Genomic DNA, 11383 nt, shown 5'->3' on the forward strand with positions numbered 1-11383 from the left:
AAAGAAAAGAAAAGAAAAAAGAAAAATGAACAAGATCTTTCTTCATGATCAGATTAAAACTCTTTTGATAGCTGACGAATGACTGAAAACCTACTTAATCAGATGAAGATGTTAAGAGAGCCATGCGATATTTGGGACATACTTACACTAAAATGTTATTTATTATTTATCTGCAATTTAAAATTAAATGAGTACCTCTATTTTATCGGGCAACCCTACTATCATCCTCTGTACCAGAAAGAGTAATAATTGGAGTTATGAAATTAGATGGAAATGTTCATTTCATTCATTTAACACCATTTACATGAAAAATAAATTCTACTCATATTATATATTGCAGTGAAAATGCATTGGGAATAGCAAGCAATAATGCATGTTCTTAATGTGTTAATATTTGAAAAGGCAGTTATAAGATTATTTAATTACCCACCTCAGAGCCACTGACAGAATTCTTAGAGAATTTGGATATCCAGACTTCTAGTTCGGAGTGAAATAACAGAATCAAAATTCCTCTAACCTTGAACAAATGGTCTGAGCTCATAAAACCATAGAGTTTTAGAGCTGTAATGGATATTAGGGATCATCATTTGATTAAAACTATTCTTGTGCTTTTAGATGAAAAATTGCTGGTTTTAAAGAAGAGAAGTTATTCGGATGATCTTTTAGCTCTGCTGCCTGACATCCAATAAAGCAGAACATCTAAGTCTTACTATCAAACAGCTATAACCATGCTGTCAAGTACGACTTTTTAAACCTGTCAAACAGTCATTAGTTCTTCCCTCTCAAAAGATCTAACTTTGAAGCTGTCTAACCTTTTCTGAGAAAATTCAAAGCTTAAATTCATTTATGAAAAATTACCTAGATAGAATAACTTCTTCCTTAAAAAGTACTTCTGAGAAAACTACAATTGAAACCATTTTAATTATTGCCTTTCCAGGAAAAGTAGTTGTAGATCTCGTTGACTGGAATGCCTTGTGTTTTTCAGTGATATCTCCCTAATTAATTGAATGTTTAAAATTATAATAATCTACCTTCTCTTTCATAAGGAATCAAAAGCATAAAACTTTTTTGGTTTTATCATAATCCTTGAAAACTGTCAACGCTACATCACATCATGAATTAATAAATATCTAAACTACCAGTAGGCTTAAAACTCATTCAAAAAATATGCTCTGTTGGCATTTCTCTTCATAGTTAATATCCCCTTACTGAGAAATATGGTCTTGATGCAGAAAAAAAAATCAAAAAGCTTTGATACAGAAAATTGTAGTATCTCAGAAGTACTTTTTAAGGAAGAAGTTACTCTATCTAGGTAATTTTTCATATATCCCCTTACTGAGATATATGGTCTTGATGTTTCTGCTTGGATGTGACATGTATCACTTCCACTCACGTTCCATTGTGCAAAGCAAGTCCACAGCCAAACCAGATGTGAATGGGGTTGGAAGTACACTCCTTTCACAGGAGTACCCAGGTAAAGACCCCATAGGAATGGATCCAAGAGAGAAGTACAGTGAATATTTTAAATTAAAAAAAAAAATCATGCTATTTAACATAGGAAATAAAGTCCAAAAGAGATAAGGGACTAAACCACGTGCCCAAGTTCACAAGTTGTTTATTAACAGAGTCATGATTGGAACATAACTTCCTAATTCATAGATTTTCTATTTGTTTCTACTTGGCCCCTCTTAAGGATCTAGGTACACATGCTCCTAAAGTCTTATTTAGAGAGCCCGCTTCCCCTTATCTCTTTGTTCAGGAAGAAAATAAATTGAATATTTCTAAATTCTCTTTAAGGGGACTAATATTCAAATTCATAGAGAAAATGAGTTATACAGATCTATTTTCTGTCTTTCAACCTAATATTCCACTGTAGTTCTTTCAAGAACCTAAAATTCCTTTTTCTTAAAAGATTTTATTTATTTGTTTGTTTGTTTATGTATGTATTAATTTATTTAAGAGAGAGAGAGTGTGAATGAGAGAGCAGGAGCAAGGGGAAGGGTAGAGGAAGAGGGAGAAGTGCCCTCCCCACTGAGCAGGTAGTCTGATGTGGGGCTCCTCCTGGGGCTCCAGGATCACGAACTGAGCTGAAGGCAGACACATAACCAGCTAAGCCACTCAGATGCCCCAAGAACCTAAAATTCCATCACAGAGCATGCAAAAAGCTTCTTCTCAAGCCTTGGTTTCCTCTTAAAAAAACTCAATGATTACTTACTGTCTTTGGTTTCTGCCAAACTCCTATTAGGAAATAGAAGTTTTCTTCTACATTTTAAATCTTAATATAGGTAATATTGAAAACTAATAACTTGAGTGAAAAGGTGATGAGGACTAATAAAAACCAAGGGTAATTTAGGTAAAATAAACTGATGGATGAAAGATAAGAACTGATTTTGAGACATGGAGACTCTTTGTAGGAAAAAAAAATCCTGTTTACAGACTGAAAAGAGTATGGATTTTAGTAAAACATATTTAACTGGAGCAAGACATCATGGTTCCATTTAATCTTTTGTCCCTGCAATAGATCCCATAGAAATTCCCTCCTGAAAGAAAGCTTATGGTATTGCAGCTCAAAATAGAAATTATTTTTAATCTGTGTGTGAAGACGGAGACATAGTTATGGGCCATGTACCATGAGTACCCACCTTTCAAAACTGATCATCTATTAGGATGATGACTACTTCTTGGGTGAGGGCTAGAAGTAAGAAAAAGTAGATTAGTTGAAATGTATTTATGAAAGGCACTCTTTGTTCTTCTTTGAATATTATTGAATGGCTAAGAAATGGTCCACAATGAGTCTTTCACAGCCAAAAGGGAGCCCAGCTGTGAATGGCAGAGAATATCTACCTCTCCTGTTCTTTCAGCTCTGTGTGATCAAGGGTGATGATAAGTGACATCCTTGGGGTATGATGAAATAGAACAAAATGCTCTGGAATATACAAGGTATGCTCTGTTTGTGTCAGAGGCTGTCAAAATCAAAACTGGTCAGAGCATCAAATAGCCTGTTAAGAGGTCTGGCAGCATGACTTCTCTAATCCATGCTGGTTAAGATTTCCAGGGCTCACAATGGATTTCATTACATTGGGGAATATATGTGAAAGCAGAAGGATTGGTCCACGGAGTGAGAACCATTTCACAGTGAGTCCAAGAGAGTGCTAATGGTCACTTCAGCAAAGCAAGCAGGTGTGATGTGACTGGATTCCATCACTGCAGTTCAGAGATTGTTTATAAGTGACTGCTTTGGGGCACCCACAGACACAGTGAACATTTAGAGATTAGCATCCAGCTAAATTCTAAATAATATCCATATATGTAGCTTTTTCCATTGGAAACAACTATTTTTCAGGCTAACCTATAAAAAAAATCTGAAACCAATGACATATTTATGTGCTCTTATACATAATATAAAAGCAGTCAACCTTATTGAACCTAAATTTAATTTTTACAAAGGAAATTTATTTTCAAATCATGATTTATGTCATATTAAACATTTTATGTGACAAGGAGCTGCCCCAGAACCCCACTAAAAATATTTATTTTCAGGAACTCAGGTTTATAATTCATTTTTTTATTCTCACTTTTATGTTCAGATGTTGAGCTCTTTAAAAGTAAATAATTTACTTTAAAATTATGTCAGTATTTGAGGAATACATGGGTTGCAGCAAATAGAATCCAAAGGGTTAAATGTGTCTAGCATAAATTTAGTATTTGAATTTTTATGACTGCAGAATAGTTTAATTAATTACCTTTATTTTAATATGTCACAGAAAAAATTCATGTAAGCCCCCTGTAGATAATAATTCAGTTTCACCTTTCTGAAAAACAAATATTTTCATGGGTGGAAGAAAAGGAAGTAGTCTCCCAGTTTTGATCAGAAATATGTTTGTCAATAAATAGCAGTGCCCTGCACTTAATAAGCCTTCTCTATATTTTTCCTTAGAAGAATCATCAGATTAAATAAAAGAAGAAGAAGAATCATCAGACTAAATAAGATCTCCCAAAGATCCTGCTCCAGATGGTACTTTTTGAATCCCCATTGAGTTCCATTTTGAATGTCCAAGTCATTACCATATAGGCAGGGAGGATAATATGGTACTCAGTTTACATCAGAGGAAAGGGAAGAAATTTAAGTCACTCTGATCAATTCAAGCTCTATGCATAATGCTCTGTCAATAGACACTCCATGAGGCAGCTCCTGTTGAATGCTAATCCTTCCATTTTTAAAAGGTTACATGGCATGTTAGCTTCATGACTTCCATTAAAGCCAATGGGAGTTATACCATTACCATGCTTTGGAAAGAATGCCCTCCAATACTATTGATTTTGATCTTTTGAACTCAAGCTCTGATGCCTGTGTCCATTGACAACTACCCTGCATAGTTCTTATAGGATTCTGTGCTCCTGAAGTGTTGGATTAGTGAGTAAGCTTCTTTTTCAAATTAATCAGCTTGTCTATCTGAGACAAATGTTTTTATCTTAATACTCTTAGAAATGCCACATTTCAAGCTTATTTCCCATAGTTAGAGTATACAGTTCAGAAGTGCCAACCATGGGCTTTGCAAAAGTAAACGGAAGGCCCAGCCCAGGAATAGGGGAGCCATTGTGACATGATCAGATTTTTACTGTAGAAAGTGTGATGTGCCTGAGGAGTAGTTATTTGATTAGGAAATGTGGGTAGCAGGTCAAGACAGAAAGCACTGGTGCCTTCTGGAAGGCTGCTGAAGATATCCGGGCTACTGATAATGGCAGTTTGGACTGGGGTGTGGGCGATAAAGATGTGAGAAAAATGAAGGAATTCCAGTGATGCTTACAATTGACATGAGCCAGGCAAAGCAAATGGTTGAAAAAGTATCATTAGTGGTCAGATAATGTGAATCGACAGGCTGTAGAGCAAACTGGAGAGCCCAACCAGTCCGAGGACAACAGCAAATCGAGTCCAGACATTTGCTCCCAAAGTAGGAGTTTAGAATTGGTGCTCTCATCTTCTAATTTTTTTTTAAGTATACATTTGGATATTAATGTGAATCTCCAAACTTTTAGGTATTATCACCATTGTATGAACATCATAAAACATAGCTTGATGCTAAATCTGCCCACAGGCTGCCATTTGGGGTCCTCTACCTTTGTCCCTAGTGCTTGACTGGGACTCCATAAATCTGAATACGCATTGGATAGATGAGGAATAAACAAATGACAGGAGTAGACTGGTTCTAAGGTTGTGTGTGGTCTCAGGTATTTGTAATCCTAAAACTGAGCTTCCATGAGTATGTGTTTCATACTAACTGCATTTGAGAAAAAAGATTTATGTTTGATAGTGTGAAGGCTAAATAGTCTTGAACATTTCTTTACATAAAAATTATGTTTGTATTTTATATTAAACATCATTTCATTCTGGTTCATTTACACAATTTCCTATTTGTAACAAGTATAAATGGTGATTACTTCATAGCTAATACCAAAATTCTCTTACAAATAATTTATTTTGATAGCATGTCATAAGCCACTTTTAGATGAATTTTGAGGATTGACATAAGGCATAAAGTGATCGGCATAAGAAAAGGAGAAAGGAAAATAGACTATTGAAAAGAGGGGGGAAAAGCTAAGAAAGAGGCTAAAACCTATGATGGTGAAGGATTTTTTTTAAATTTTTTGTTTTTATTTTCTGCAAAATTACTCTTTTGTTCTTTGTTCTTTGTTTAACTCCCTACTTTGGAAACTCAACCATTGTCAATCCTCATTTCTTTTTCTAAAATCTGTATTTGAGTATGAAAATCTCCTAAATATTTCCTTGCCTGTGTCACCCCTATTCTGGTATGTAGAACCTGCACTATTTACAAGCCCCATGGGACCAAGTCCCTTTGTGTCCTGTCTATTTCCACAATGTCCTTATATATAATAACTGCTGCTAATGGTATTTGACCCAAAATCAATACACCTAAAAAGAAACAACTATGGCCTACCTCACTAAAAGATCTCATCTAATGACATCTGGTCATCTACTTATAAAAACACTGAGCAGTGGGCATAATAGAGTACAGAGATTAGACAGGCTCATGCTTTGCAACCAGAACTTATAAATCATTTATAATATGTGTTACTTTATTTCACCTTTATAATTTAATCATCACAACAACCCTGTTAGGAGATGTGATCCCCAGTTTATAGAAGAAGAAAAGAGCAACCGTAAAGATTAAATGAATTCAAACCCACAAAAGCCACATACTATTATTCCAAAAGATCTAATAACTCCATGTATCTTGATATTTCCCCCTTCTCTGCTACTGAAAATGATTCTGCACAGTTATGTGTCATGTCTTCCTTCAAAGAAAAATTGTACTCTTATCAAAGTATGTATTCATATTACTACTGTCATTTGAAATGGTTTTGTTGACATTTTGATATTAATTTTCCTTAATTTTCTGCATCTTCACTTCCATTACATACGTTTTGGTTAACATTATTTCATTCTTCTCAGAGAAATAAATCAAGAATTATTCATTTCAACTGTCTCATATAGGTAGAATTAACAAATTACTTCAGTTTAACTCATTTTGGGTGTTAAGTCACCTCAAAATTATTAAAGTTACAAAATAGAATATTTGATTAAACTGCATCAAAATTTACCATTCCTCATTGAGTTGCTCTACAAATTAAGATTTGCACAGTATCAGTTCTTTCTTCCTTTCTATTATATTTACATAGGATGACCATATAATTTATTGCCCAAACTGGTACACTTGAAGAGTGAAAAGAAACAAGAAAATGGGACAACAGGGCTAAGTGGACTGTCCTGGGAAAACTGAGATGTGTGGTCACCCCTAGAGTGACCAAATGAATACGACCATTTCCCCTAACCTAAACTCAAACAATCAACCCAAGATAGATCTCAGCAGTGTTGGTTTCAGGAGATGAGATATCACAAAACTAACTTCACAGGGCCTTAGTTACCATCTCAAGATGGTAACTAAGTTTCATCCATTTGGGGTTTGCTGCGGTCAGAGGGTGGTCATGCCACAATTGTAGTTCTGAGATATAAAGAGTCTACAGGACACACTTTTTCTTTGAGGATCAAGATGATAGTTTTCTCTGCAAGGGCTAGATCAGAGCAGAGTAGCAAGCAGCATTTCTGATAGTTCTCATAGCTAAAAACCACCGGGTGATTGACAGACCCCACCGCAGACCTACTGAACTGGAAACTCCAACGCCCAAAAACATGAACTCTTAACTAGATCCTTAAGTGATTCATAATCACATTACATATTGAGAAGCACTGATTTAAATTAAATGCACCCAGGCACCTGGGGTGGCTCAGTTGGTTGAGCATCTGACTCTTGATTTTGACTTAGGCCATGATCTCAGAGCCAAGAGATGGACCATGCCCCTTGCCAGGCTGGGAATCTCGTCTCTGTTTGAGATTCTCTCCCTCTCCCTCTGCCCGTTCCCCACTCATGCACTCTCTCTCTCTCTCCCTCTCTCTCAAAACAAATAAATCTTTTTAAATAGTTAGTTAAGTACGAATACTAAAATAATGTTGTGTAATCCCTAAGAAGGAAGGTAGTAGACCTTCCTTCTTAGACCTTCCTCTGGCTCATTTGCTGTCTTAACAAGTGTCAGAACCCTCCACAATCTGCACATTATTCATAAATTTGGGTTGAATTAAAGCATTTTCAGGCTTCTAAAGTTCTTTCCTTCCTAGAGTCTCTGTCCCTCCCTCCCCTCTTTTCTGTTCTTTTCTTTCTCTGCCTTCCTCCTCTTCTCATGGCTAATAGATGAATCATCCCTGGATTTTTTTCAATACTTCTGATAGTTTTGCCTGTTATAATCACCAAAAAATACTAAATGTGTTTTAATATTAATACTTAATATTAAAGTAAAAATATAAAAACTGAGAAGTGACAATTCATCATTTTTCCTCAATTAAAAGGTACTTCTCTAAGCACTTTATCTATTTGAGAAATGAAATCTACCCTCCCAGTGACTTGATTCATTTGCATGTCATGCTGTAGGAATCTGTTGGTTACAGATTTCAGAGCTCTAGACTCAGTGGCCTTACCACCTGCCTTTGACTGTATTCCTTATAACAAAGTATCATAAGACTTGAGGGCAAGATCTCTTCCAATTCATCTTTGTATCCTGAACAGCTCCTAGCAGAATGTCTTGTGCAGGGAAGATTTCCATTAATATTTGTCAAATGAATGAACAGAGGAATAGAAACACCTGGGCTAGCTCTTGTTGCACTGGGTTCATAAGTAAATCAAACACATAAAGAGACCCTTTCACAGTATATATGAGAATAATAACCCTTGTTCCATGTAGCTTTGTAATAATATTTTAACAACTGGGTTCGATCTTTGTTATTATTAGGAAATGTAAAAAGAAAGTAAAATAAGAATGTTTTATACAAACAAATAATTTTTAATAAATAAATAAATAATTTTTTTATTATTATTTGTTTTATACAAACAAATAATTTGAAATATTAAGGGGACTTATGGATTGGTTGTTACTTTTATTCCCTGAGTCTGTAAGAAAATTAGTGGTATAGTTAGGGTGCTTTGGGGGTCCTGAAGAATAAGCATTTATTGAGCCCTTACTGTTTCCATGGTACTATTTAAAAATGTCATGGCTGGGGCGCCTGGGTGGTTCAGTGGGTTAAGGCCTCTGCCTTCGGCTCAGGTCATGATCCCAGGGTCCTGGGACCGAGCCCCACATCGGGCTTTCTGCTCAGTGGGGATCCTGCTTCCCTCTCACTCTCTGCCTGCCTCTATGCCTACTTGTGATCTCTGTCTGTCAAATAAATAATAAAAAACTCTTTAAAAAAAAATGGCATGGCTGAGTTAAAAGAAATAAAGTACATGACATATTTTCTTTCTCTCTAGCATGCAGTCTTGATGGAAAACAAGATTTAGAGTACAATTAGAAAATAATATAAGACTACATACAACAAAGTGCTTGATTGAATATGATTAAGCACATTTCCCATTAATAATTCCAAACTACAAGTCGGAGAGGGGGAAAGAGATGTCAGCTCCCCATGTACTGAAACGTGCCAAAATTAATTGAAGATGGAATAGACAGTATCAAATTGTACTATGGGGTATTTCATGGGGGTATTTCCCCACATCTTTTCCTAGGACGAACTCTTTGGGAATACAAAAGCTTTTGAAACCTAAGGATTTGGACTTTAGGGAAAAAAATTTTTTAAAGTAAAGACCTCAAGTTAGGTTGGTGCTGGTTTTCATCATTTAAATTTTATACATATTTAAAATTTCCATTTGACCTCTATTTTAAACACTCCCAAAGTGATAGTACCTCTACTCACCTCCTACAACTCTGTACTTATAAATATTCTATTTCTTGGAACTACCTGATCTCAAAGCAAAGAAAAGTAGATAGCATCCTGAGGTTTGCTCTTCCCAGAAGTCTTCTGCATTTTCTTTTTTTTTTTTTTAATTTCATGCCAACTTTATTTTCTGTCCAAAGAAGAGTTATTATAATTTTTTTTTACAGGGTGAGGGAGCATAAGTGAATGGTTGAATAAGTTCACAATCACACCTCTACTTGCTGTTTGCATTTAGTAATATCTCAGTACTATAGTCTTCAACACTGTAGATTTTTAAAAACTCAGCTATCAAAGGAGTTTTGCATTGAAATATTAAACAGTTTAGTAAAACTTACCAACATTTTCTTTAATTGTACATCCATTGGAGATATCAAAATGGAATTTTGCATTGAGGAAGAAAATTAAAATTTCATAATTTCTAGCATTTTATATAAATGATAAATGTATACCTATAATGGAAATAATAATAAATCCTTCTCAAAAAATAACTAGTAGCAAGATAAATGAAATCAAGAAAAGTGGAGAAGTAAAAGGAAAGAGAACTTTGATAGTTTTACCTCCATGAAGTCAGTCAATAATAGTCATAGTAAATCAGTAATAGTCATAGTAAATCAGTAACTGTAACAGTAAATAGCAATAGTGAATCAACGAACTTATCATCTGTGTCAGTGTGTTCATATCACCAGCCTCACTCTTGCTTCTTCCAAAGAGGGGGTTTAGAATCCATATTTATAATTTTGAACTATATTTCAAGAAAGAACCCCAATTACATTGGTTAACAATTAAATAGAATAGCAGTTGGTTCACGTAAATGGGGAATTAACAGTCCTTTCCTATGCCACTAAGCCTATGGCACTGTCAGGTCATTCATCAACGTAAGGATGAACTGTCAGCAATGGGGAAAAGTGAAATTACGGAGGGGAAGTTTTGGAGTGTGTTGGAAGGCACAAAGTTGTTTCTGGAAGGCACAAAGAAATGGGATCAAGAGAGAGGAATGAACTTGGAATGCTGTGAAAACCTGTTGTCACTCATAATTTATATGAGCTTTGGAATGATTCAAATGGGTTCTGTAAAGACACTAGTCCCTAATGTTCATTTTTTTTTTTAAGGAGGGTTTCTTTTTTTTTTTTTTTAAGATTTTATTTATTTGATAGAGAGATCACAAGTAGGCAGAGAGGCAGGCAGAGAGAGAGGAGGAAGCAGGCTCCCCGCTGAGCAGAGAGCCCAATGCGGGGCTCAATCCCAGGACTCTGAGATCATGACCTGAGCCGAAGGCAGAGGCTTAACCCACTGAGCCACCCAGGCGCCCCAGGCCCTAATGTTCATTTTAAATGATTATGATAAAGTATGATTTTATTATATAACTATGATCTTCAAGTTACTACTGTCACACTGATATCGTAATCTTATTCTTTGTTATACACATATATATATATACATATGTGTGTGTCCATATATGAGTAAGTGTATATGTATATGTGCGTGTATATATCCATATATGTATACATACATATAGTTTGATATGTCTTTCTTACAAGCATTAGCTAAAAAGGGAACTGCCTGTGATAAAACCCATGTTTTCATTACCCCATGAATCACACTTTTTGGCTTTACCATGATCTCTTGTCATCATTTTCTTCTACGATCAGTTTGCAGGCTCTTTAAGCGCAGAGATGACATTTACTCATGTGAATCCCCCCTACCTTTAGCACTTAACAGATTACTGGCACAAACCAGGCACTCAGTAAATGTTTTGTAAAATGAACTGCATTGTCTTCTTTATTTTACCCTTCAAGGAGATGGAGGTAATAAATGGCAATATATTTGGAGCAGAGGGAGGTCTAACCAATCTGAAGCAGTGCAAGCAATGGAAGAGAATTCAAATATTTGCTGGAGCTAAGTCTGGGGGTGAAGTCCTAGGATGCTGCTGAGCTTGGAGAGAATGTGCCTTCCCTAAGGGGAATCTGTGGCCACTCTGTTCCAACTGAGTTTCTAACGAACCCTATGTTGTCAAATCTTCCAATTTCTCCAAAGAAGCTAGGC

The 11383-nt window shown here is 35.6% G+C and overlaps 1 protein-coding gene across 4 annotated transcripts in view; it reads left to right on the forward strand.

The window, feature by feature from the left end:
* NKAIN2 (sodium/potassium transporting ATPase interacting 2) overlaps positions 1–11383 on the forward strand; it is a 1050746-nt gene that overhangs the window by 826540 nt on the left and 212823 nt on the right. The window lies entirely within an intron of this gene.

Source organism: Lutra lutra, chromosome 6 (assembly GCF_902655055.1).
Source record: "Lutra lutra chromosome 6, mLutLut1.2, whole genome shotgun sequence".
Taxonomy (NCBI): Eukaryota; Metazoa; Chordata; class Mammalia; order Carnivora; family Mustelidae; genus Lutra; species Lutra lutra.